The 24,250-nt window shown below is 43.9% G+C and overlaps 1 protein-coding gene and 1 long non-coding RNA gene across 2 annotated transcripts in view; one reads left to right on the top strand and one right to left on the bottom strand.

Annotated features, from left to right (window-relative positions):
• The window catches only part of drp2 (dystrophin related protein 2), a 100,616-nt gene that overhangs the window by 2,116 nt on the left and 74,250 nt on the right, over positions 1-24,250 (top strand).
• LOC143501956 (uncharacterized) lies at positions 1,491-17,780 on the bottom strand. The gene is made up of 3 exons (XR_013127034.1): positions 17,677-17,780; positions 17,497-17,570; positions 1,491-1,588 (listed from the first exon to the last, which is right to left on the bottom strand). It is a non-coding gene; the product is annotated as an uncharacterized LOC143501956 (long non-coding RNA).

Here is a 24,250-nt window from a genome sequence, read left to right as displayed (position 1 = left end):
GGCGCGGGACATTGGCCAAGGAGGGAGTGTGCCTGTGCAAATCGGTGGAGAAACCGAAACCAGTCATAATGGGCCTGCTTTTGCTTAGTTTTTAAATGTCAATATTTTTTTTGGAATTCGGCTTCGTCTAAGTTAGTTTCCATTGTGCTGCTTTAGTGTTGGTAATTTTAGGTTTGGTTGTTGTCAGTATACAACAAGAACATTGCAACTACCTGCTTAATATTGTGTAGGCCTCCTTGTGCTTCCAGAACAGCTCTGACTCATTGGGGAATGAACTCCACTAGACCTCTGACAGTGTCCTCTTCAATCTGGCATGAAGATGTTGGCAACAGATCCTTTATGTACTCCAAGTTGCAAGGTGGAGCCTCCATGGATTTAATTTTTTTTTCTAGTACGTCCCACAGATGTTGGATTGGATTTAGATCTGGGAAATTTGGAGGCCAGTTCAGCATCTTGAGTTCTTCATAAGGTTCTTAGACTATTCCAGACGTTTTACAGAGTGGCAGGGCACATTATCCTGCTGAAACAGTTCGCTGAGATTAGCGAATGCCGTTTCCTGGAAGAAGTGTACATGGTGGGGCATGGGAGAGCAACATTCTTATGAATGCCAGGACCCAAGGTTTTCATTTCACACATCATCTGTGTCAAGTTTATTCAAAGGTGTCAGTATAGTTACATTTTGGATCAGGCTTCATTAGTTTTATATAATTTAATTTTTCACTTTTAGTTTCATTTTAGTATACTAATAAACTTGGCAATTAGGTGTGTGGGTGTGTGTGAAAGAGGGAGAATGAGGGGGGAAAGTGAGATAAATGATTCGTATAATCACCAAGGGATTTAAATTTTCATGTTCTAACGCTGTTCACTGTACAGGAAGAGTGATTCACTATGATCAGTTTATCTGCTTGTAGACTACTTCAGGTCAGTAACATTCGATTAGGAATTCATTATCTCATCATGAAATCAATTTTAATGAACTCTTAAAAACATTAAGAATTGTACAATGGATTTCTTGAAGAGGTTTAGTGCTATGATTAGAATGTAATTACATAGCTATTGCACAAGCATACATGGTTTCTAGATCCTGTTCACTCAGAAGTTGAGAGCAACGTGACATTGATCAGTTTTATGTGAATGGAAATATATTGCATTAAAGAGGTTATTGTAGCTGGGTCAGTATGTTGGTTCATCTCTAAACCCTGGTTCATTATTCAGGATATAGACCACTGAATGGTTGGTAGTGTATTGCTTTCAGGGCTGAATCCTCCTTGTGAGACTGTCCTTTTGCACTTAAGTATTAAATATTAAATACTCTAAGACTATATATATGTATTTTTCTCAGGAATTTGTAGTTATACACATATACTTTGGTAAGTTTAACATTTCTTTACTGTCTTGTTGGTGAAAAAGAATAATCATCAGTAAACAGTAGATCTTTTTAAAACATTGTCAGTAAAAAGTGGCAATTATTAGTAAGTTTACCTCAGTGCCTGCTCTGTCCCTGCACTGATCTCAAGTAGACGCTCCAGAAACCCAGGAGTCATATGTGAGCCTTGGTTCCAGACAGAAAGTACTGCTCATAGCCCATCTGCAAAAGAAACAACAACCAGGTGGAACAGTTCAAAGGTGATGGCCAGGTATGGGATGGAGGTGTGTTCTTGGCTCGGCTAGGCTGACTTCGTTTATCTGCTGTGATGATTGCCTGGAGTGGGGTTATTGATGTACACTTCAATCAATCAATTCATCAAATTTTATTTATATTTACAACAGTTGTTGTCACAAAGCAGCTTTACAAGTGCCGAGTCCTAGCCCCCAGTGAGCAAGCCAAGGGCGACAGTGACAAGGAAAAACTCCCTAGTTTTGCATGAGGAAGAAACCTTGAGAGAAACCAAGTCTCAGGGGGGGAACCCGTCCTCCTCTGGCCAATGAGGTTGCACCTTCCAAATGGTCAGTGGGGGTTAAAACCTCCCAAGTCGGAGTTGAAGACCATCTACAGATCAGCTCAGTTCTCAGATATAGTGTTGCTTATGTGTTCCTCTGGGCAGGTGTTGAGTGTTGTCTCCCCTCCTTGAGTAAACACTCATTTGTCTGATTCATCTGGAGATTCATGTTGAGCTACTGGTATATATTGTGAATGCTAATTGCAGATGTTCTGTGTTTGGCTCCCTGTATTGTTCCCACTGAGGAAGCCAATTAAGACGGACGTCTTTATTCTATAATTGCTTGGTTGTGGCTGATTAATGCACCTGAAATGTCAGTTTGCTTCCACGGTGGTTTGACTTCAGTCCTCTCCTCTTGTACTTGTATAGACATAGTACTAATTACTACATGCTTGTAGTTAGGAATATAGTCAAAGTCCTTGCCATGATATACACAGAAGTAGAAAAAATATAAATCTTAAAAAACTAAACTTCTGAAAACAGAACAAACTTAAGGATGAAATGATTTTTTGAGTAAAAAAAAAAAAAATTCTCATGTAAAAGTCATCTTTCCCCCACTATGTGCAGCTAGTGTGGGTGTCACAATGCATCACACAACAAATATTTCAACACACAACTCAGTATGGCTATTTGAGAAACTAAAACGACACCAGTCATATAGAACGTCACAGTGTAAAAAGCATCTGAAAAAGCAGTAATATAAAAAGTAGAATTTTCTATTGACAGAACATCACCTTACATTAAATATTTTTGAAGTGGAAAATCTTGATCACAACATATACACCAAAGCAGTGGTAGGCTACACCACTTGGGTATACTAGCATACTTGCAGTATATTACTAGCAGTATATTCTACTGCTAGACTTCAGTGACTTTAATGCATTAGTAAAGCTACAGCAACTAGAATGCAGAGTTCTTCTACATTTTATCATTTATTCAACCTATTAGTCTGCTAACGCCGATCAATATTTAAACTAACCTCTGGGGTCTAACGTAGGGGCTTAATCCACTACGGTTGTCTGGAGCTGCGGAGTGAGGGGTGTATGGGAGGAGAAGACCTGCTCTTTACCAGCCTTACACACTGCTGCGGTTTTCTGGCGTCTCGGAGCCGTGTCTTCCCCTCCTGCCGTTCCCCAGCTATTTCATTACGTACGATACATGCCACTCCTTCCCGGTGCCAGAGTAAAACCTGTGGAGGCCCCTGGGCAGTCGAAATCTTGGAGCCCAGATGCCACTCCGCCTGTACGGTGATCCGGCTCCTCTTCCCCGTCATTTGCTGCTTCCTTGTCACATGAATGTGGGATTGTTTGGTAATGTGCAGGCGTCAGCCTTGTTTGTTTGCTAAATTAATAATTATATTTGCTTTGGGTTTGTTCTCAGAGTACGTGTTCCATTTTTCAAATCGTGATGGGAAATGGAGTGGAATGTAATGCATGCTTCGATCTAAAATTGTTATGCTGACCACTGGTGCAAAAGTAAACATTTATGTTAATGTGACACAAGCACACTTGTGGTGGTGATGAATTGGTTAAATGCCAGAAATAAACAAGTGCTTTTGTGTTCAGCGTAAGAGAGTCTAAGTACTTAAATTCAGATTATAGAACTGGTGGGATGAAATGATATCTGAGTAGAGCGGTTGTCTTACTAAAGAGCCTTACTGTCTTTCAGTGGTGGATGTCGTAGGTGCAGTTTCTTATCTAAGATACCATCTAGTTTTAGGGCTCAAATGCTTGTGTCAGATTTTCCTGTTGAAGATGGTGTTGTCATGAGAAAGCTTTAGCCTTTGGCTAAGGGATTTCTAAAAACCTTGACAAGTGTTTTAAGGTTTCAGGTGTTCCAGTACTATGTTATTGTGGTCTAAAAAGTAGACAATTAAAATGTTTAATTCAAAGGCTGTCTGGATATCCTCCACTGAAAAACGTGCAGTCACAGAGATACAGCTAGCTTGGCACCCCACGGTGGGGGAGAGCGATGCCTTCATTGACAGGCCAGGGAGGGGCATTCCTCTGCGTGAAGAAATATTTCACCGGCCTGGAGACGAGGAGCCGTCAGTGGGCCCGGACAGACAGCAGCTCGCCAACGCACTACTGTTTGCTGACGCGTATGCCGCATTTGGCCAAAGGTCGATGTACCTTTACAGCGCGGGAAAAGATCGTTTATCAAACGCAGGCGTTTTGTGTCCGCCAGCTTCTCACCGCTTGGCCCGGCTCTGTGATTTATTAAGCTAAAAAGGTCAATCCACCACGCTGTAATTAATTCTGTCTTGTTTTATTTGGGCTTGTGCACAGCAGTGCCTCTTCCATTACTGGCACATGTCATTATTTTGTAAGGAGAGAGGGCGGGGTTCACTACAAGCGCACCCTACCCACGTGATGTGCCGTGACTCACGTACTGTGAGGCAGTTGGTGATATAGGTGGTGGTCCTGTGCGGTAGAGGAGAGAGATGAATCGCGCTTCCCTAATTAGTTTGTATCAGACCTTTTGAACATGGAGATGCAGTATTCATTCACCCACGTAATTGGGATTCGTCAGTTTATTTTTCTTCATCAGGTTATTTCAGCTGCTGTAGAACAAATCATTCCATTTGTGTTCATACAGGTGTAGGAGGAGGAGTTGTGAATTGAGAACAGCCTGACCCCAAACAAGTGACAATGCATTTGTCAAGAGCTCCGTTCAGTCCAGTTCTGTATGTGTTTATGGATCATATGACTAAGGCCAGAGTGTTGCTAGTTAATCAGGAGCGTCCGTGCTATTGTTTTTGTCATTGCTGGATTATTAATGCACACCATTTTCTCTGTCACGTCGGAACTATAACACTTAAAGCTCTGCTCATCTCTCCTTACGCCTTTATCATGAATAATTCCATTACGTATTCTGTACCTACTAAAGAGCACAAATCGAACATATGCAGCAGTTCATGCTTCTGCCCTAAACCCATTAGCTTGAGACTTCTGTACACTGTGTAACACCGTGTTAACCAGAACACTTATTCTTTGAAGCTCATCACATTTTGTGTTCATTATTTTCTAATGGAGGCTTCTGTGTTTTGCATCACTGCGGCATGAGAAGAATGATATCTGCCTTGTTAGATGTTGTTCCTATGGAAACGGCTGACATGCAAGGGTTTAAGCTAATCATTATTCAGGCCAATCCAATTGTATAAGGAATGGTAAGATTGTACAACTTTTCCACTCACGGAGTTTCCTGCTGAAGCTGTGTGTATGCGTGTGTGTGTGTGTGTGTGTATGTGTGTGTGTGTGTGTGTGTGTGTATAGGCCACAGGGCCTTGACTTTCTCCCTCTTCTTGCCTGCGATTTATTTTTTTTCCGATTTGGGAAGCCTGTAAGCTGTTTGCTGGACTACATCCGAACGAATCGGTCCTGTGATTACGTGAAAGGGTGACCTTTTTTTGTTGGAATGGCTGACCTTTTCAAATGCCCATAGTTGATGGAAGCTGGCTTACAATGAACCCTGATATGATGGTGCATGGAGTGACCTCCACTCATATACAGGGGAGCGTCCACCTGACACCTGCTATGACATTGGGGAGGTCACAGTGCTGATTACAGGCAGGACCACGCTGTGTTTTTGCCACAGGCTGCATAGCTCCAGAGAGGCTGGAGATTTTGAACAATCTGCCACCTTCTGTCTGTTGAGACGCTGGCATCAGTGAGAGGGCAGGAAGTACAGTATGTGAGGGTATGCTAATTGAGCTTCGTCCGCTTTATTTTTAGAGCCGATCCCCTCAGTGTGTTCTGTCTCTGCCTGACTCCCCCCCCCCTCTCTCTCTCTCTCTCTCTCTCTCTCTCTGTCGATGAGAAAGCAGTGAGTCACAGGAAAAAGAATAATGTGAATCTGGCATCGGACTACAGTATATAAAATCTCATGTCTTTAGGTGTGTGTGTGTGTTTTTTCATTCTTGCCAAAGCTGCCTTTTTGTCTCTGGTTAAAGACTGTTTGCTCTGATTGCAGCACGGACAGCGATGTTACGATGGTATTTGTCCCCGTGGGCTTTAACTAATGAGCATGAAATGACCAGCGCTAGCAAGACCATTCTGCCATTGTGCGACCACAGTTATTTACAGTCCAGTTATTTACCTAGCCACACAGCTCCCCATTCGCCATATATGACAAACGACATGATAAACTGGGATCCCTCCTATATATTCTTAATAGGGACGCCACAAGAAGGGTTCTCTGTAAAGGTACATTTTATCACTCATTTATAAATGCCTGTCGAACTGAAGCATGTCTAATAATACGCGTGGCGTGAACGTTTCAGGACATTCAGAGTTGCTTCATCATTCTGACAAGCTCCTCACAGCTTGAAGGGTGATGGTGCCAGAACATTGGAATTTTGTGCCTTTATGGGTTTCTTTTTTTAATTTAAAGTAATTCATAAAAGCTGGCTGTGCTGCGGTTTCCTGCGATCAGCCGTGGCCTATATAAGTGCTCACTCGTGTCCTCTTAGGAGCTCTGCATTCTTCACTGTGTTTACAGCCAGTTGTAGTGGATGCTAGATGAATGGGGATGTGGATAGATTTGTGCCCTTGAGCTTGGCAGAGATGGGCACAGCATGTGTTGAGAGTTCTTTCATCTGTTTTTCCTCATTTCGGCTCTTGAGTAAAAGTTACCAACATCTATTGAACAGAAGGCGTGAAACACTCCATAGTAATTGTGTTTCAATTGTAATCTACGCGATATGTTGAGAATTTAGCTCAAGTCTCAGCTGCAATATGTGCGGTCCGTTCCAAAAATCTGATACGCTGTGCATATCTGCCTTTGTAGCTCTTCTCTAGACTTCTGATTGTGTCCCTGGACCAGGATGGGCAGAAGATGTCAAACCGTGATTATTTTATCTCATGACAACAATGTAGCGTCTTTAGCACTGATTTAAATTAAAATGCAAATGACTCCCTCAAATGACAAGCTTCTAATTTAATGGTTTATCTGTTGATCAAAATTCAAGCTCAGTTATTACAGTGCCTGTGGCTGTAATATTTGGTGTAGGTGTCGGTATTAAAGTTGGGGTCTCAGTAATACAGGAGGTGTTTGTTTATTTTGATGGTTTTCAGCAGTGTTTGAATGCCACCCTTGTTCACATGCCATTTCAGCCTGCTCTGATTACGTCAGTGGTAGACATGCCCGAGCTGCATGACTTATCTCCCAAATTCAGTCTGACGTTCCTTATCTGTCGCCTTTCATGCAATAATACGCACCAGAGCGTTTCCCAGTCCTTGTTCATTTAATGTGGAGCGGATATAGATTTCGATTTAAAGAGGACGCGGAGGCCAAGGGTGGTAAGCGTGAGGGTTTATGGGATGGGTGACTTCGCTCTGAGGTGCCGGGCCTCCGAGCCTGGCCAGACGCCCCATGGTTGGACGTGTCCGCGTGTCTGAAGCTGGCGTGGCCGCGACGAGATGGATGACATCATAAGGTGGCCTGCTCACAGGTGCGACTAAACAGCACGAACAGCGGAGCATGCTTAGAGCGACGTTACGGGGGCGGACCGTGCGCTACTGAGCAGACTTGGAACAGAAGACTTCCCTTTTTAGGGCTGTTTTACATCTGCTCGTGTCTGACACGTCCAGTCAATGTCTTAAAAAAAAACACAACGCAGAACAAAATTTGATCGTTAAAGCTTACGAACAAAGGCCTCGTAAGACACGAAGCAAAGAGAGTAGTACAGCTCCTTCACATGTTTCATCCTGCTTTGATACATCCTGTGATTATCTGAAGAAATATGCCTTTTACTCTTGTCACATCCTCTTCCTGTTGGAGTGCACGGATGTGATTCATTGTTCAGCAATTACCTTTGTGGATCTTAGAAGCGAGCATGATTTATGAGTAGATGGTCTTTATTAAGCTAATTGCATACCAGATGAACTTAAGTAAACGTTGTAGTGAAAACAAACAATGAATTAGGTCGTTTGTCATTCTGCTGTGCCACTGTTTTGTGTAAAATCTAAATGTATTCTTATGCCAGCATGTGCTCACTGAAGAGATATGACCCTCACTGGGTTTGGTCTGATAACAACGGGCTTTATGGCTGGTGAAATATTTTTCTTTGCTGCACTAAAAACCACATGCAGTTATTACCATGAGAGACGACTGATAGTGTGTCCCAGGTTTATGGATACTATATTTATGCATGTTGGTATCCTTGGGAATACTGGGCTTTGAATGATAAGAAGCCAAACGTGTCATTTTAGCGACAGCCTCCGCAAACTCGCACCATGTTAGCCGGCCAGCTGCTCCTCCTGGCTCTGATTTGACCATGCCACTAATGAAGGTCTGGAGCGACGTTCCACTGAAACGTTCAGCCAGGGCCGCTGAACACGCTCTCAACTGCTGCGCGAGATATCAGGGAAAAGCAGAATCGATCACGCACTGCTGTGGGTAGTGCGGGAGCCTTTCGAGAGGATGGTTTGCCCAGCTCAGACAGGAAGAGCTCCTTGCTGTCTCCTCCCTTTTAGATGTCTACGTGAGAGCAAAGGGGAGGAGGTGGCGGCTTTGGAGAGGCCGAGAGGGGGTAAACGGGTGTGAAAAGGGGGCACGGGGAGAGGAGGAGGCCAGCGATCGGGGGCGGGACTTGGGTGAGTGGTCCGTCTCTCTCTTTGGCTGAGTAATGAGCCCTCAGGACCGCTCCCCACCGGTCAAGCCCAGCTGACCACACGCCGCCCAGGCCTCCAGCATCTCCTCCGCAGGGGAGTTCATTCGGGTCCGGCCCCCGTCGGCGCTGACGGGCACGGTGGGCGAGCGTGACTCAGGGCTCCCTGAGCGCTGGAACAAACCATGTGCGTGCGCAGACTGCAGCCTCGGGCAGCCGCTCGTGATGAGGCCCAGAGAGGAACGCTTCTGCAGATGGCTGTTTCAAAAGGGGAAAGTCCTGAAAGCAGTTGCACCCTTTCCCTGTTAAGCAGCTAAGCCGGGGGGGGGGTGTTGGTGGTTGGGTGGGGGGTGCGTGAGGGTGCACACGCAGAACCATGACTTTCCCACCACGTCAGATCTCTCTGCTCCCCCATGGGAGAGATTTTCCGATGTCGGAGCTACCTGGGCTGCTGCCTGGAATGATGTGGAATGATGGTAGGAGATTTGATTCTCATCCAGGGATGCCTTGTCACCCTAACAGAAAACAGAGGAGGATCGACTTAAGCAGGCATCCAGTCAGCATCCGGCGAGTCGCCCACTCACACCAGCTTGTTGCTTGCCAATGCAACTGCATTTGCATTTGAAACGCGCTGGCGCTCACGCGCTCACGCATGCAGCTGTCCACTGGAGTAATGAGTTGAATATTAACATTTCCAAAATATTGGAATTTACGCAATATCCCCATTATGATTTGCAAGTAGTATATAGTGTCTGTGTTGTAGTTTGGTCTTCGCACCGCAGGCTTGGCGATGGTACAAGAAGTCGTCATTAGTCTCGTCATTTGTATAGCTTCATTACTGTGTGCTCTATAAGCAAGCATTTCTAAACCATTTAAACTGCACACGGCTCCCATAATGGTGTTTGCTTATTCATCAGTTTTAGATGCCAAATTAGCAGTTGCAGACTTTTGCAAAGACAGGCTTTCGATACGGGAACTGTGGCTGATCCGCGCTGTTGCGCTATGGCCTGGGTGTTTGACCTTTCCCCTTTCACCTGCGAACCTATCAGCCGTTACGGCCGTCCCCCAGAGCCTCTTCAACAGCCGTGTGCTTTTGGTCTTCGACGTTTTATTTGTTTGTTTTTGCATCTGCTTTACGTGGCAGCGCGCTCCGAATCCAAATGAGACCGTCAACGTTGTCCAGGAGGTCCGTCCGCCCCTCGCTATCTGCAAGACGGCACAGCCCTGCTGGGTCGCCCTCAGCCGGGGCATATGGAAGGGGGAACCGATCTGGGACACATCCGGCTGCACTAGCAACTGTGGGCTGGGTGAGGCTTCATCCACACGAGCATACGGCCAGGTCCTCTCCTAAAGGTCACTCGCTTGGACAGCCCACTATCCTTTTTCTGTACATGTGTGTGATAAGTACAGGCTAAGATAAACCTGGCCATCCCCTTTTGAGCGTGTGCAGAGGAAGTGAGGGCTGGATTGTGGAGGTGGCTGTTGTGTACGAGAGAGCGGGCGTGCGCGTCTTTGTATTGGTGTGCTGCTGAAAACAGCCCTCTCCCAGCTCATGTTGTCATGATGGTCATCTCTATAGCAACCCTTCTTTCTCCTCAGAGTCGACCCAGGCACACGCTACATCTTGATTCAGGGCCTTGGTTATTATTTATTTAATTTTTTGCTCCACTAGACAAAACCAGAAGCAGCGTTTTAATCAGAACTGAAATATTCAAATGATGTCTTCTAATATTAAATGCGAAGGGAGCTTTAATTACAGAAGGGCCATGCTTGCCTCTGTCCAGGGGGAATGCTCTCCGTAACACGAAAGCAATTTCTTCCTCTGCCACCTCCATTTCTCAGCCGGAAAACACGTCTGATAGCGTAACGGAAATTAAAAGCGTGGTGTGTTCACTCGCGTTGGATGGACGTTGGTAGACTTAATGTTTAATAAGGACGGGTACGCTGTAGGCCCTGCCAGCACCTAGCCTGGCACCGTTAGCGCTCTCCCGGGGATTACGCCGGCTCACTGCAGTGTGAAAATGACAGGGCACTTTGTTGTGTGCTCTCGCCCGAGGTCAGGACAAGTTTGCAGGCCGATTTTTGCATGCTGCCTCAAAAGCCTTGACATTTTACACATATGTGAATGAGGAATGGGCCCAGAGCTTTATACAGCTGAGGACTTGTGAGAGGCTCCTTACCCATCAGTCCTTCTGAGCGATATGCTATGGTCAACATCCACCAGTTTATTGGTATTTCCGTAGATTTACAGCCGCTTGTCAAATATCGGACGCTCCAGAATTGGATTTGTGATTGTGGAACTGCTGCAGATTGTCAGTCACAGTCCTCCAGGAAAGCATCTTAAGTTCCTTTTTGCTATTGATTGGGAGCCAATAATAATGAAGTGAAATCGGTTCATTTGGTATATGGGGGGACGCAAAGTGAATGGGGACAAATGTCCTTGTGCTATTGTTCAGTAACATCTTTCTGTGTTAGAAAGCAGGTGGAACTTGATACTTCTACAGTTAATTACAGTTAATTACATGTACAGTTCATTATTAATGTTTTAACTGAAAAGCATTGAATTTAGTTGTTAAATGTTTTAATGCTGATTGACAGGCACCTTGAAGGAAAATTTTTACCAATCCTGATGTAAACCAAAATTTATGGGAAAATTCTGATATCCCTTGAAGGACATTTCTGTGGCAATGCATAAGTTTGTATTCATTGCCGAGTTGCTGTAACTGTTCATGTACCTGCCATTTCAAAGGTTCTGAAGTATTACTTTTTATAACCAGCTGAAGTACATAGCAGTTCTGTGGATCTGTGTTACCAGAATTTTCAAACAGATTGCTTTCTGCAGCACATAGCTGTTTGTCGAGCCGCCTGCCTACCCTAGCGCAAGCCAGTTATCCTCCCGTCACGCACGTGTTTGCTTTTACCGAGAGCCCTCGTGGAATCGGCGGGCAGGCTCGCTAAGCGCTGGGTGGCAGGGTGCGGCCGCCTTTGCGAGCTGGCGGATGCCTGGTGGCTCCTTGTCCAGCTGCGGTGTTCTCTCAGGGAGAGAGCCACACTTGACCCACTCAACCTCAGGCTCAATCAGGAAATTCATGAGCCTTGTCAACTCCATCAAAAACCATTAGGGGAACTCTCTAGCAGTTAATACCCTGCCATCATTGTCATTGGCTACACTAAGTCACACGTCTGTAAGAAAAAAAAAATTCATATCCAGAATGAAATGATGGTGCTAAATCCGTGTCTAGGGCATGTCTAGCTCACTGTGCGGCGATTGTCGTTTGGGGGGATTGGCAGTTCAATTCGTGGTCAGTAATAATTTCTTTTCCGTACGCGCTCTTTTGGTGGTGTAAAGCATACTGTTTCTGTGAAAGTGGAAGTACAGCTAATTTGGATTTTTCATGAGCAGAGGAAAGGAAGATAACTGTTATACTGAGCTTAATGAAAAACAGAGCACTCAAGTGCAAACGCTTTAGCTCCTCTTGACGAGATGACATAACAGGAACGTTCAGGGGCAGAACGCTGGTGAATCTGCACCTTCAGCATCGTCCCGAAGAAACATAATGACAAAGAATTAGTAACGAGCACACTGAGGATTCTGGGAAACTCTGTGTGGGCACAACAAATTGGATCTGGCACTAAACAGTCAAGCAACAGAGCAAGAACATGTGTTTGCTTCAGTACGCACTCCAAAAAAAAGCAAATGTCCTTTAAGGGTAGTCCAGAGCGCTAACTCCTACGGAGTACTTGAGTTACGTTACAGCAGAGGATGTCTTTCCGTTTGATTGGCAGCTCGGCGGCTAAGCCTTCCTGACCCGGGGGAGTCAGATTAGCTTGCACTGTGGCGTGAGGGTGAGTGTACCGTGGAGACGGAGGGCAGGGGTCAGTACGCGCTGATGGAAGCAGGAGTCACAGGAGAGGAGTTCTGCGCAAGCCAACGGGCTCTTACCGACGGATTAAAGGAGTGGAGATCCTTATCAGGGATTCATTCACTACAAATTCCTGCAGGATACAGGCCGCATGGCGCTTGCAAATATTAAACAGGAGCCATTATATTTTCTACCATTTGCTATTGCAAATATTTTTAACGTCATGAAAAAGGTGCACCAACCACGTAATTTGCGGAATCAACAAATTTAACAAGCAAGAGAGCCAAAGCACCAATTACCCGATTAATTGCATGCGCTGCATCTTTGAACCCAACCGAGCAGTATAGGGTCCTCCTGTGGATGCAGCCAGCACAAGCAGTTCCACTGCGCGGCAAACGGCGCTGTGGAGGACGTAGTCAGCACTGTGGACACATGGCAATGACACTGCCCACTGCTTCTGCTGATGACCGGGCTGGGGGGAACGTTTGCATGACCGCCGCTGTCGCATCAGGGCCGTGGATTCATATTTGCACCGTGCCGAGATGCAAACTCGACCGTCCCTAATGACGGAGTAATAACATGCCGCTGGCTGTGACGGTGTAAAAACAGTCCGCACTCGCAGACTGCACCCTTGGCAACTGCTGGGACGGCGGGTCTCCTCTGTATTTTCTGGCTCTCGTGGTCACCGAGTGTGAAAGAGACAATGAGGAAGTGGGGAGGAGCTCAAGACTAGCGCTCAGCCACCGCCCCCCTGGGGGCGGATCCTGGGGGCAGATCCTGGGAGCGTAATTGAACGGCCCTCCCGTGTGGCCCTCCCGGACGGACCGGCGCTCAGCCGTGCTCAGGCTGCCGTTCGACGCCCCCGTTCCTGCTGCCAGTCATTGAGTGCTCGGTCTCGCGAGAGCTGAGCTTCCAGAATGACGTGTGAAGAGAAAGTCTTCATTAGCGGCTCGGCCTTCTCCTCTGAGATGAGTGAAGGCAATGAGGCAGATGCTGAAGATGATTTACACAGCCCCGACTCCATAATCTATCTAATTTTCCCTCACATTACACTTTAAAGGCACAAGCACTAACTGCCATGTGCTTTTGGTCATCATCAAAGGTCTTGCATACCCAGAGCAACCGAGGACCAGAGGGAAGGGTGAAGAGAGAGTGCACATGACCAGGCAGATGATTGCACGTTATAATTTGCTCAGAGGTCCCTGAGGTCAAGCTGTCTTTTTGAGCTATCTACATCAGGATTTGCCAGCGTATAACCTTAGGTCATCCGGTTTTAATAAATCACTTGTAATGATCTTAACCTATTTTTCAGGGTCAAATGACAGCTTCATTGCAAACATTTAAGTGGCGGTACTATTAAAACAAACAGCAATGGCTAACACAGACAAATGGCTTGAAATCTGCTCATCTTAAATAGGTTACGATTACTCAATTACTTGAATAATTGCTTAGTTATTTCACATGAGGCTTCTGCTTTAGAGGAGAAAAGAGACTCTTCCTCAAGAACTCAGTGCTTTCTCCACATCGTTTCCAGCTATTTTAATTTATTTATTTCAAAGTATTTAAAATAAAGTATTTATTCTTTTACATTAACGGCCACAACTGTTATAAGCACAATTTCCCCCTGGGATCAATGATTCTGATTCTACAGGTTAATGTGAGGTTCATGTCCATCAGGATATCAAGACAGCACATCCGACACTGTTTTATTATCAGGTTTTCTGCTGGGCGCTCGATGACCTCAGTCTTAGGGCTTCTGGTTTCCATGGTACCAGCCGCTGTAATCAGGCACTCCACATTTTCGTGATTGAACGTTTATTCTCCATCTCCGTTCAGTTTGGTCTACTAGGAGATTTGAGCTGATGCAAACTGCATGGTGGCCTTTTGTCTGTGGCCCGGCGGGCCTGAGCCCCTTGCTGGTACTGGTGGTCCTGGCCCGCTGAGGTGGTTGACTTTGTTGAAGGCCGTGCCGTAGGGTTGGCGCCCCGGGCTGTGCAGGGCACCATGCCCCATCTCCATCCACTGTGCATGTTGTTTGGCTGCTGAAGTGTTTCATCAGCACAATGCAAAGTGCTCGTGTGGAATTTGCTGCACAGGTTTTATGAGATCGGAGGCAGAAAAACCTGCTCATCTTGGGGGCATTTTGGCTGTAGTGTGTAGATTCTCAATATGTTTTTATTACTTTTTTTTAAACTTGTGAGCAATGTATTCCTTAATGAATAAATTAAAAAGACAGTTGATGTGAATCTTATTGAGGATTAGGGCTTGAAAATGGTTTTATGCATCCTGTTGGTTTTATTGTCAGCAGAAAAGGGAGTCACTTTGGTGTTTGATGGTGTCACATCAATGTCATCACCTAAATTTAACAGTTTCCTACCTTTAATTGATGGCACTGACTTATTGAAAAACACCACCACAGATGTGAAGTTGTAGTCCATGCGGTCAGAAGCAAAAATGCTCTGCAGAAGTTTTTCTTGCTACTTTTGCTATAGTATCACCGCTGAAAGCCATTACAAAGCAGCCTCCATGCACACTGTAGAGGAAAATGCCAAGTCGTTTGTATGCGTGCTGTTTCCTTCAGCATGGAGCGATGGCTTGTCAGACTCGAAGCCCCTAGAGGACACGGTGTGGAGGGGACACAAAGGACAGATCTCTCCAGGTGACAGGGAGGAGAACACTGCCAATCTGAGCCTCTCTGAGAAACACTGAGTGCTTGAGGAGTGCCAAACTTATTAGAATGTTTGACCAAAGTGCTTGTGCTTTATTCTCTTGGATCAGGCGCTTCAAAGCTGTTATGACTGTCGCAATACAAAAACCTGAGCAAAAAACTCCTCCTTCTGAACACGTGATTTTTGTCTGACAGTGAATGTCTGGTGAAGCGAGTAGTTTTTTATTTTCTTCCCTACCCTGTCTTATGTATGTATGTATGTATGTTATGTATGTATGTATGTCTTATATTGATGGATGTTAACTATCATTTCATCAAATACTGTTTTTGCGTGGTTTTAAATGAATGGTTGGCATTTTGACCTCAAGTAAATGTCGCACTCCCTTCACTGCTAACTTTTATAAAGGCCACAAGATGGAGAGTTCCACGTAATCCACATCTCTCTAAAGCTTCAGAACATTTTCCTTAACCCCCTGCTTCAGGATTCCCTCTACTTCCTCTCAGGGCCTGTATGTTTTTCCTGTCTAGAAAAAAAAATCAATAGAATCAATTCGTTGATCGCATTTTGTTTTTGGTTCCATACCTTGGCTAATTTGGCTCACACAAAATGTCTTCGGCTCTAAATATAATTCTTTTCTGAAATGCCACTTGATAGCATAAGGGAACAGGGCACTTCTGCCAGCATTAACCAGCAGCCCTGAGCACTGTCACTACATCCAGCTCCACAGCGCTCAGCAACTTCAAGGGCTTTTGGCAAATGTGCCGGAGGCGTCGAGGGATAAAGGTGGGGCAGTTTCGTTTCTCTTCTTTTTTGTGGACAGGAAGTGGCCGTGGAACATCATTGAGCATTATTACTTTAGTAACATGATGCAAGGGTGTTTGCGACGAGACAAGGTCATCGGACAGCCACTGATGGTCTCTGAGCTTATTGATATGTCTCTGCTACACTTCAGCGCTGCGGCTGTCAGAAGCTGGGAGACCATGCTAAGCAGAGGAAGTGGGGCGGAATGGACTTAGCGTGGACGTTAGCGTGGACGTTGGTGTGCCCGACGTTAGTATGGATCTTAGTATGCCTGTTAGCATGGTGATGGCGGCACAGAGGATTAAGTACATGTCAGAGTGCACTCCAGCTCTAGTAATTGTCCTTTCATTTAGAGGAGTGCTCTCACACTCGGCTTCTAGCTGTGTGTTGGTAGTCTAGAGATGACTCGGGATGGTGGAATGTAACTATGGCTACAGGTGATTAATGACTATGTCTGTCTGCTTTTTCTTTTTTTTATGCGTGTATCAGTCAAACTGCCCCGGCATGCAAGCAGGTGATCAACTCGTTTGGATTACATTTGACAGCATTTACCATGGAAATTAACAAAAGACAGGAGATATCAGAGTGATTGGTATAAGAAATGCATTGCTTAGACTATTAACCCTGCAGTTAAACTGCTGTCAGTTGTCTTCTCAGACTCTCTCACTCACAATCCCAGAGTTAGAACCGGGCTTCGTGCAAACATCCGGTCTGGCCTACCTGGCATTTGTACTTTTCTAGTGGCTGCTATAATTTATTGAGTAATCCTAATTATCACACAATTCACCTGTTGAAATGCAGATTTCAGAATTATGCGAATACTGAGATCCTTTGCAAATCCCACTTCTGAAAAGAAAAGACACTTCACTGTTATCTGCAGGGGCATGCAATGATGGGTGGGGGTTTTCACACCTGCTCCTTATCAGGCCTATAGCAGCACATGCTGGCTGCTAAGGTATACTTGTACTGTTGGAAGACTCTGACCTCAGCCATAATGTGTCACTGCAGTGTGTAATATATTGTTCATCCGCAAGTGTTCTATGTGGTTGCTATATCAGCGTCTACAGGTTGTTTGGATTTGGCTTGGAATCTGAAAGATTGCAGTCGATCACTGAGTGATTCTTTGCCAAATCCACACATATCCAAAATACCCAGATGGTAGAACGGAGAAAAACAATGCTCCTTAAAGATTACCTCCCACAGGAAATACACGAGCCTATACTCTTATCGTGAGTAATATTCGCTTTCTGCCCTTCATCTACCCAGTGTGTTTAATATTTGTGTGCCATGTTCTTCTGTGGGATTTTTATTCTGAATTTCATATTACGGTATAATCATTATGAGTAGAGGTTTCTCTCACAAAAATTATGAACATTAGCTAATTTGTATTTAAGAGACCTGTACAGATTATACTGAGAAAATGTGTCCTGTACTGCAGTATAAACACAGTGTAGCCCACACATGCTCCTTGAAGCTTTTGATGTAATATCCCCACCCTCCTAATGTATGAACTACATGTTAAATGATTTTTCCGGGGTTAACTTGTCCTCTTACAGTTCACCACATTACACACACGTATCCGATCAGATACATCACTGTAGTTTGTTATGTACCTCCAAAACAGCAGTATCGACTTGACGGAAATGGATCCTCTTCTGAAAATCTAGCATGTTGTATTCTATCGACCCTGAAAAAGAGAACAGCCTTTCAGAGTCAACAAAAACCCCATTAGGGAGAACATGCCTTGATTAGAGACCTCTTAAAAGGTATGTGAAATGAGTGAAGTGGCTCACCCTGTCCATGATGAATCATCTGTGGCCCAGAAGCCTTGTGTGGAGAAAGGTAATATATATCTGCTCCTCTGTTCAAAGACCATCTCAGCATATTTCTCTATCACCTAATAGCTCCATTCCTATGGAAACTCCAGTTGAAAAGCCATCGTTGAGGAGGGAGGACTCAAAATTCGGTTGTACTTTTATATCTGTATTTTTTTTAGACAGAAGTCAGAGGAGATTTGGCCTACTTATGAACTCACAGGTGCTGTCTGAGAATTGCCAAAATGAAATCAGCTCGGCACAGAAATATGCAAATGAGGCAGTTTTGCGCCATGCCCCAAATTTTTCGAATATGGTTTCATGCATATTAGAATAAGGGAAGGGAGAAGGCGTCTGATTTGATCTCCGTTCTCGAGCTTAAGATACATCTCTTTCTGTGTGTGAGATGGAGCTAACTCAGTAATCAACCGTAGTCATTGCTGATCAGCCCCGGTTCTGGACTGCTTTGCTTGGGGGGGCAGTAAAACATAATGAGGGGGCATGTTGATAGTCATGTTTATGAAGCCAGAAATATATTCAAGGCTTGATTTGTGCATGAATGATGACTATTGATACTGGCTTAAAGTGATGTATTAGGTAAAGAAATAAAAATGCACATTTTCAAACTTAAAACACAATGATTAAAAAATACATGTTGATTATGTAAATGGAGAACAAAGATTATCTAATTGTATTTCATTTCAATACTGCCATTACTAATAGAACAACTCTATTTCTTGAAAGGCTGACAAATGTACCTATACACAGACTGAGAATATTCAAACATGGAAATAGGAATGAGTGAGAATATTTATATTACTGGGAAATTAAAATATAAAGAAAACAAAAGAATACAAATTCTGTTATAAAAGGGAGTATTCGTCACATTTCTATTTTGAAAAAGAAAAAAATATGAAAGTACATAAAATAAGAAATCTATCTACTGCACTTTAATGGTAAAAATCTGGTAAAGTATTGAAGTTTTTATTGATGTTATGAAACGTACTGGTACAATGCGGTATTTATGCACAGTATAACAATACTGGCTGTGATGGCGAGGAATCGTTTAAACCAGGGATGTCAAAGTCAAAAACACAGAGGGCCAAAAAAACAAATTTGCTACAAGCCGAGGGCCGGACTGATTCAATGTTTATTAAAACATATTGAAATGATTGCACATAGCCTATTGAACCAAGACCTAACACAGTGTATATTATTTAATGTTTAAATGAATAAAGCACTATTTTCTTATGGATCTGTCAGTAATTTCAAGTGAAAACATTTTTCAACAGGCAAACAGATAAAAGCAAACTTCCTTCAAAGAAAAATCACATGAAGACACACAGGTTTACCTTTTACCTCCGTGAACATGTACTCTGCCTCCCACCTGGCTTGAAACCCGTTCTCAGTGTCCACCTTACGTTTAGTCATTTTTGAGAAGGGGGATAGCTGAACGTTGATGTCTGCTCTGACTGCTGATTTAGGTTTATACTTTCGCGAGTGACCATAGTGCGCGACTCCGAATTTTAATGTTGCTTTGTGTTGCAGGTTTGAAAAGTGCTGCAATTTAGGCTAAAGTACTTGAAAATGTTTTAAACTGCAACTACTTCGTTTCACAACAAATATCTGTCTGACTGAACAGTTCTCTTGTATTACGTTAACAAATACGAGCCTTGTAATTCCAGGACGAAACATGAGAGAACGTGAAGACGTTAAGATTGGGGGAAAATAAACAACCATTAAATAATGTGAATAAAAAGCGAATTATTTCGAATCATTTCGAGTATATGTATAAATATTTAACATATTTAAGTTTAACGTGCTGGAAAATATTGAAATGGACCTTTAAAGTGACGTACAAGTGCTTGAATTCCACCTTATAAAGGTGTATGAACCCTGCAAACATGACTTTGTTCATTGCGCTGGCGGAGCCACTGCGATTACGTCATTTTCGCCGCGCGGACCCTCGCGACGCTTCGCGCTGCAGTGACTTCGCAGGCTACCGTTGCATTGTGGGGAATGTAGTGTTTGTGCGTACAAAACACCATCGGGCGGCTGTGGCCTGCGGGCCGGTTCTAATAGTAATTCAATATCATCCAGGGGGCCATAGATAATCAATTCGCGGGTCGGATCTGGCTCGCGGGCCTTGACTTTGACATATGTGGTTTAAACCATGAGCCGCGACGGCTTGCACGGGGGAAAGAGCAGCCTCGCGCGGTGTCGTGCACCTCTCGAATTTTGTAACTTCGCGCGCGCCGCGCCTCAGCGCAATGAACAATGTCATGTTTGCCGGGTTCATACACCTATACAAGGTGGAATTAAAGCACTTGTACCTCACTTTAAAGGTCCAGTTCAATATTTCTCAGCACGTTAAACTTAATTAAGTTAAATATTTATACATATACTCAAAATAATTCGCTTTTTTAATCACACTTTCAAAACGCCCAATCTTAACGTCTTCACGTTCTCTCATGTTTCGTCCTGGAATTACAAGAGGCTCGTATTTGTTAACCTAAGACAAGAGAACTGTTCATTCAGACAGATATTTGTTGTGAAACGAAGTAGTTACAATTTCAACATTTTCAAGTACTTTAGCCTAAATTCCAGCACTTTTCAAATCTGAAAAAGCAACATTAAAATTCGTCAGGTAAATGTTCATTCCCGTTTTTTATTACCACATATCGTTTCGGACAACACTGCGCGGCAAGTATTTCGCGCAGGTTTAGGAGAACCAAATTAGCCTAACCGCTAACGGCTAATAAAATAATTTAAGCAACACCTATGTAAGAGGTGAGTAACATTAAAGCAACGAAAAACCACAGTTAAGCAAATATTACCATGTGGAAGTCAGTTTAAACTCAGAAGAGTGTTTACCAGTATACCTGTCTTTCACTCACACTAACAGAACATATACTGCCGAACTGAACCGTTTGGGGCGGTCTGCCGATTTTTATATGACTCAAAGAGCCAATCAGGAATAAGCTAGGAAATATCTTCACGCTGTAAAGCAAAATGCATTTTTGTGATTGGTTCAGAGATAATAAAAAAGCCGTTGCTTGCATTGTGCTTGGGGGGGCAAAGACACAATTTGGGGGGGCAATGCCCCCCTCTGCCCCCCCCTAGCGCCGGCCCTGTTGCTGATGGTGAGTTAAACTCAGGGCCTCCTGTGCGTGTGTTTGTGCCACAAGGCATTTCGAATGTAGTCGAACGCTGATTTGTTGGTCCTACACATGAAAGATGAAAGAAAAGATTATATATTTCAATCTGATGTAACGCAGGGCACTGCTGCAGTTACTCATTCACACTCATACCATCATTATCTGTTAATGATTTATTTCTAACTCAGCTGTACATTGTATTAAGCCTTTAAATCTGTTTAGGCCAAACCTAGTGAAACACACTGTACCCCTTGATGCACTGAAGTTGCATCATTGACCAGAACATTTGAGATAACAGTCAACGCCATTTTTTTTAAACCAAGGCAGTGAGGAGCTCTGGGCTAGGATGGCACCCCTCCTCTCCTCTAGCGAAACTAACATTGTAAGAAGAGACTAAAAAGTCAGAAAAAGTACGGCCATTTCTGACAGCACGCTGGGAAGGAATGCGGCAGACATAATTACAATATGCTTTTACCCTTTACTGTTAAGTTTTCAATTGCTTTTTACTGACAGGTGAGTTCCAAGCCTGTGGTTTAAAGAGAGTCTTTTATTATATGAATCAGACAGGCTCTCATCAGTCTCTTCACAAGCAACCTTGCTGCTTGTGGTCTCACTGTGTTTTTCTCACTGTTAGCTGATTATAAGGTTAAATGTTGATCATTCTTTAGTTTTCTGTCAATATATAATTTTTGTCTGTATTTGGCCTCAGGAACATCCCCCTTCCGAACTAACAGGTAGGCTGCTTTTCCATATTATATATATAATTGCATATGAGCATATATATATATATATATATATAGGTGAAAGAGTAAATCTGAAAATGTTTGGATTTCACATGCAGAAATGCATAATAAACAGGTTTTCCCAGGAAGCAAAATCTTTGTTAATTGGTGATAGCCCATTCTTCTTATGTATACTCCAGTAATTCAGTGTAGAGTATCAATGGATTTGAACAATAATGCTAATAAATGCTAATTAACCACATATCTGTTTGCATTAGCAGTTGTTGCTATGCCAGCAATGACATAGAAAAATAAGTGATCTACGCTCTCATAACTATAGGACCCCTATAGTTGTTATGATTTAAACATTTGCTTATTCAAATATAAACTGGTTCCTTCAGAAGCACTTTGCTTGCATAGCTGATAAAAGACCTCTATCTGAAACAAGCTGTTTCCCTGGAAACCTTGTGTACATCACTGCAATTTTTACTGCCTGTATATATTTATATATTTTTAACTTTCTAATTTATCATTTGCACTGTTGAATTTTAGGGTTATCTTGCATTATGTATGTGTAATGTACCCCATATAATATATGTAACTTTTAGAATGCGGACAATGTTGAGGTGGGCATACAGTAAATGTCATCCAGAGTGACCTGCTCTTCGGACACAGTCCGATGCTCTACCCAACCCAAACCTATAGGGGAAATTACCTGCATTTAAGTGTGTTGATACCATTGTGTTTTGTTTTTCAAAGGAAGGCACATATTCGTGATTCGCTTCCACACACATTTCCTCCACGGATAATCTGTAACATAAGCCAGTGTAGTGGCTGCAGGGTAGGCTAGTGTGAATGCGTTCCCTTTGGGGTGAACCCGGCGGCAGGCTGTGAAACGCGCCGAGGTCCTGCTTACTTAGCCTCCCGTGGTGAAGCTTTTATACAGCATGCCTCTAAATATTGAAACAGCAGCTGCACATCTTTTGCTGCCTAGTTTCCCTTCCCTCTGTCTTCACAAGGTTCTGTCTTCCTCTCTGGAGTTTAATTCCCACTTTGCCACCACTGTCCACTCTGCACCACTAATTGATTTGAATGCAAGGCTGTATCGATAGATTCATATATATCTGTGTGTTTGTGTGTACTTGTACCTATGTATATATACACGCGCTGGCCACTTTATTAGGTACACCTGTTTAACTGCTTGTGTAACGCAGTTTGCGCAGCGGAGCGAGAGGACGGACACAATTGCTGAGAAGAGCGAGATTTATTCAGGGGAATACCATACTCATTGTCGCTAAGCCAGTCCGGGTTCATAATGGGAGGGCAGTCCGAAAAACAAGCGTAGACGGGCATGATAACGCAGGAGACGCAAACCAGACAGGGAGTAACAGAAAGCAGGAACAAACGGGCAACCAGCAAACAACACTAGAACTTAACACGAACAACCAAGAGAGAATCAAACATCCAAACATCCAAAATAACCGACGAGGGACAAGGGACACTCAGGGACTATATATACAGAACTTTAAACAGGGAACAGGTGAGGGCAATGACACGGGGGTGTGGTAACAAACGAGGAATCACGGAGACAAACGAGCAGGGCGGGACAAACAGGCAAGGAACACAGACACAAGGGAACCCGGAGTGACAGCTAAGGGAGGGGGCGAGGCCATACGTGACAGCTTGTTAACGCAAAAATCGAATTAACCAATCACATGGAAGCAACTCAATGCGTTTCGGCATGTGGACATGGTCAAGATGACCTGCTGAAGTTCAAAGCAAGCATCAAACTAGAGAAGAAGGGTGATTTAAATGACTTTGAACGTGGCATGGTTGTTGGCGCAACAGAGGCTTGTCTAAGAATTTCAGAAACTGCTGATTTACTGGGATTTTCATGCATAAGCATCTCTAGGGTTTATAAAGAATAGTCTGAAAAATATCCAGTGAGCAACAAGGATAAAATGGCTTGTTGATGCCAGAGGTCAAAGGAGAATGGCCTGAATGGTTTGAGCTGATAGAAAGGCACCAATAGCTCAAATAACCTTTCATTACAGCTGAGGTAGGCAGAAGAGCATCTCTGAACGCACAACACGTCGAACCTTGGAGCAGCTGGTCCACAGTAGCAGAAGTGCATACTGGGTGCCACTCCTGTCAGTTAAGAACAAACAACTGAAGCTACAGTTTGCACAGGCTTACCCACATTGCAGGTTGGAAAAACATTGCCTGGTGTGATGAGTCTCGATTTCTGCTGTGACATTTGGATGGTAGGTAGGGTCAGAATTTGGCGTAAACAATACGAAAGCTTGGATCCATCCTGCCTTGCATCAACAGTTCAGGCTGATGGTGGTGGTGGTGTAATAGGATGGGAGATACTTTCTTGGCATATTGTGGGGCCCTTAAAACTGACTGAGCAGTGTTTAAACACCACACCATCCCAGAGTATTGTTTTTTACCCTTCTGATGGCTACTTCCAGCAGGATTTCACGCAATGTCACAAAAAGAAAAACGTAAATCCTCTCAAACTGGTCTCTTGAACAAGAGTTCCGCAGTCTCCAGATATCGATCCGAAAGAACACAGTGTGGATGTTGTGGGACAGGAGATGCACATCGTAGATTGTGTAGCAGACAAGTGTTCAGCATAGAGCCTATAGCATCGTGCTGCAGTTTCCAGTA

The sequence above is a fragment of the Brachyhypopomus gauderio genome, unplaced genomic scaffold, assembly GCF_052324685.1.
Source record: "Brachyhypopomus gauderio isolate BG-103 unplaced genomic scaffold, BGAUD_0.2 sc182, whole genome shotgun sequence".
Lineage (NCBI taxonomy): Eukaryota > Metazoa > Chordata > Actinopteri > Gymnotiformes > Hypopomidae > Brachyhypopomus > Brachyhypopomus gauderio.
This window is presented reverse-complemented; position numbering and strand designations above follow the sequence as displayed.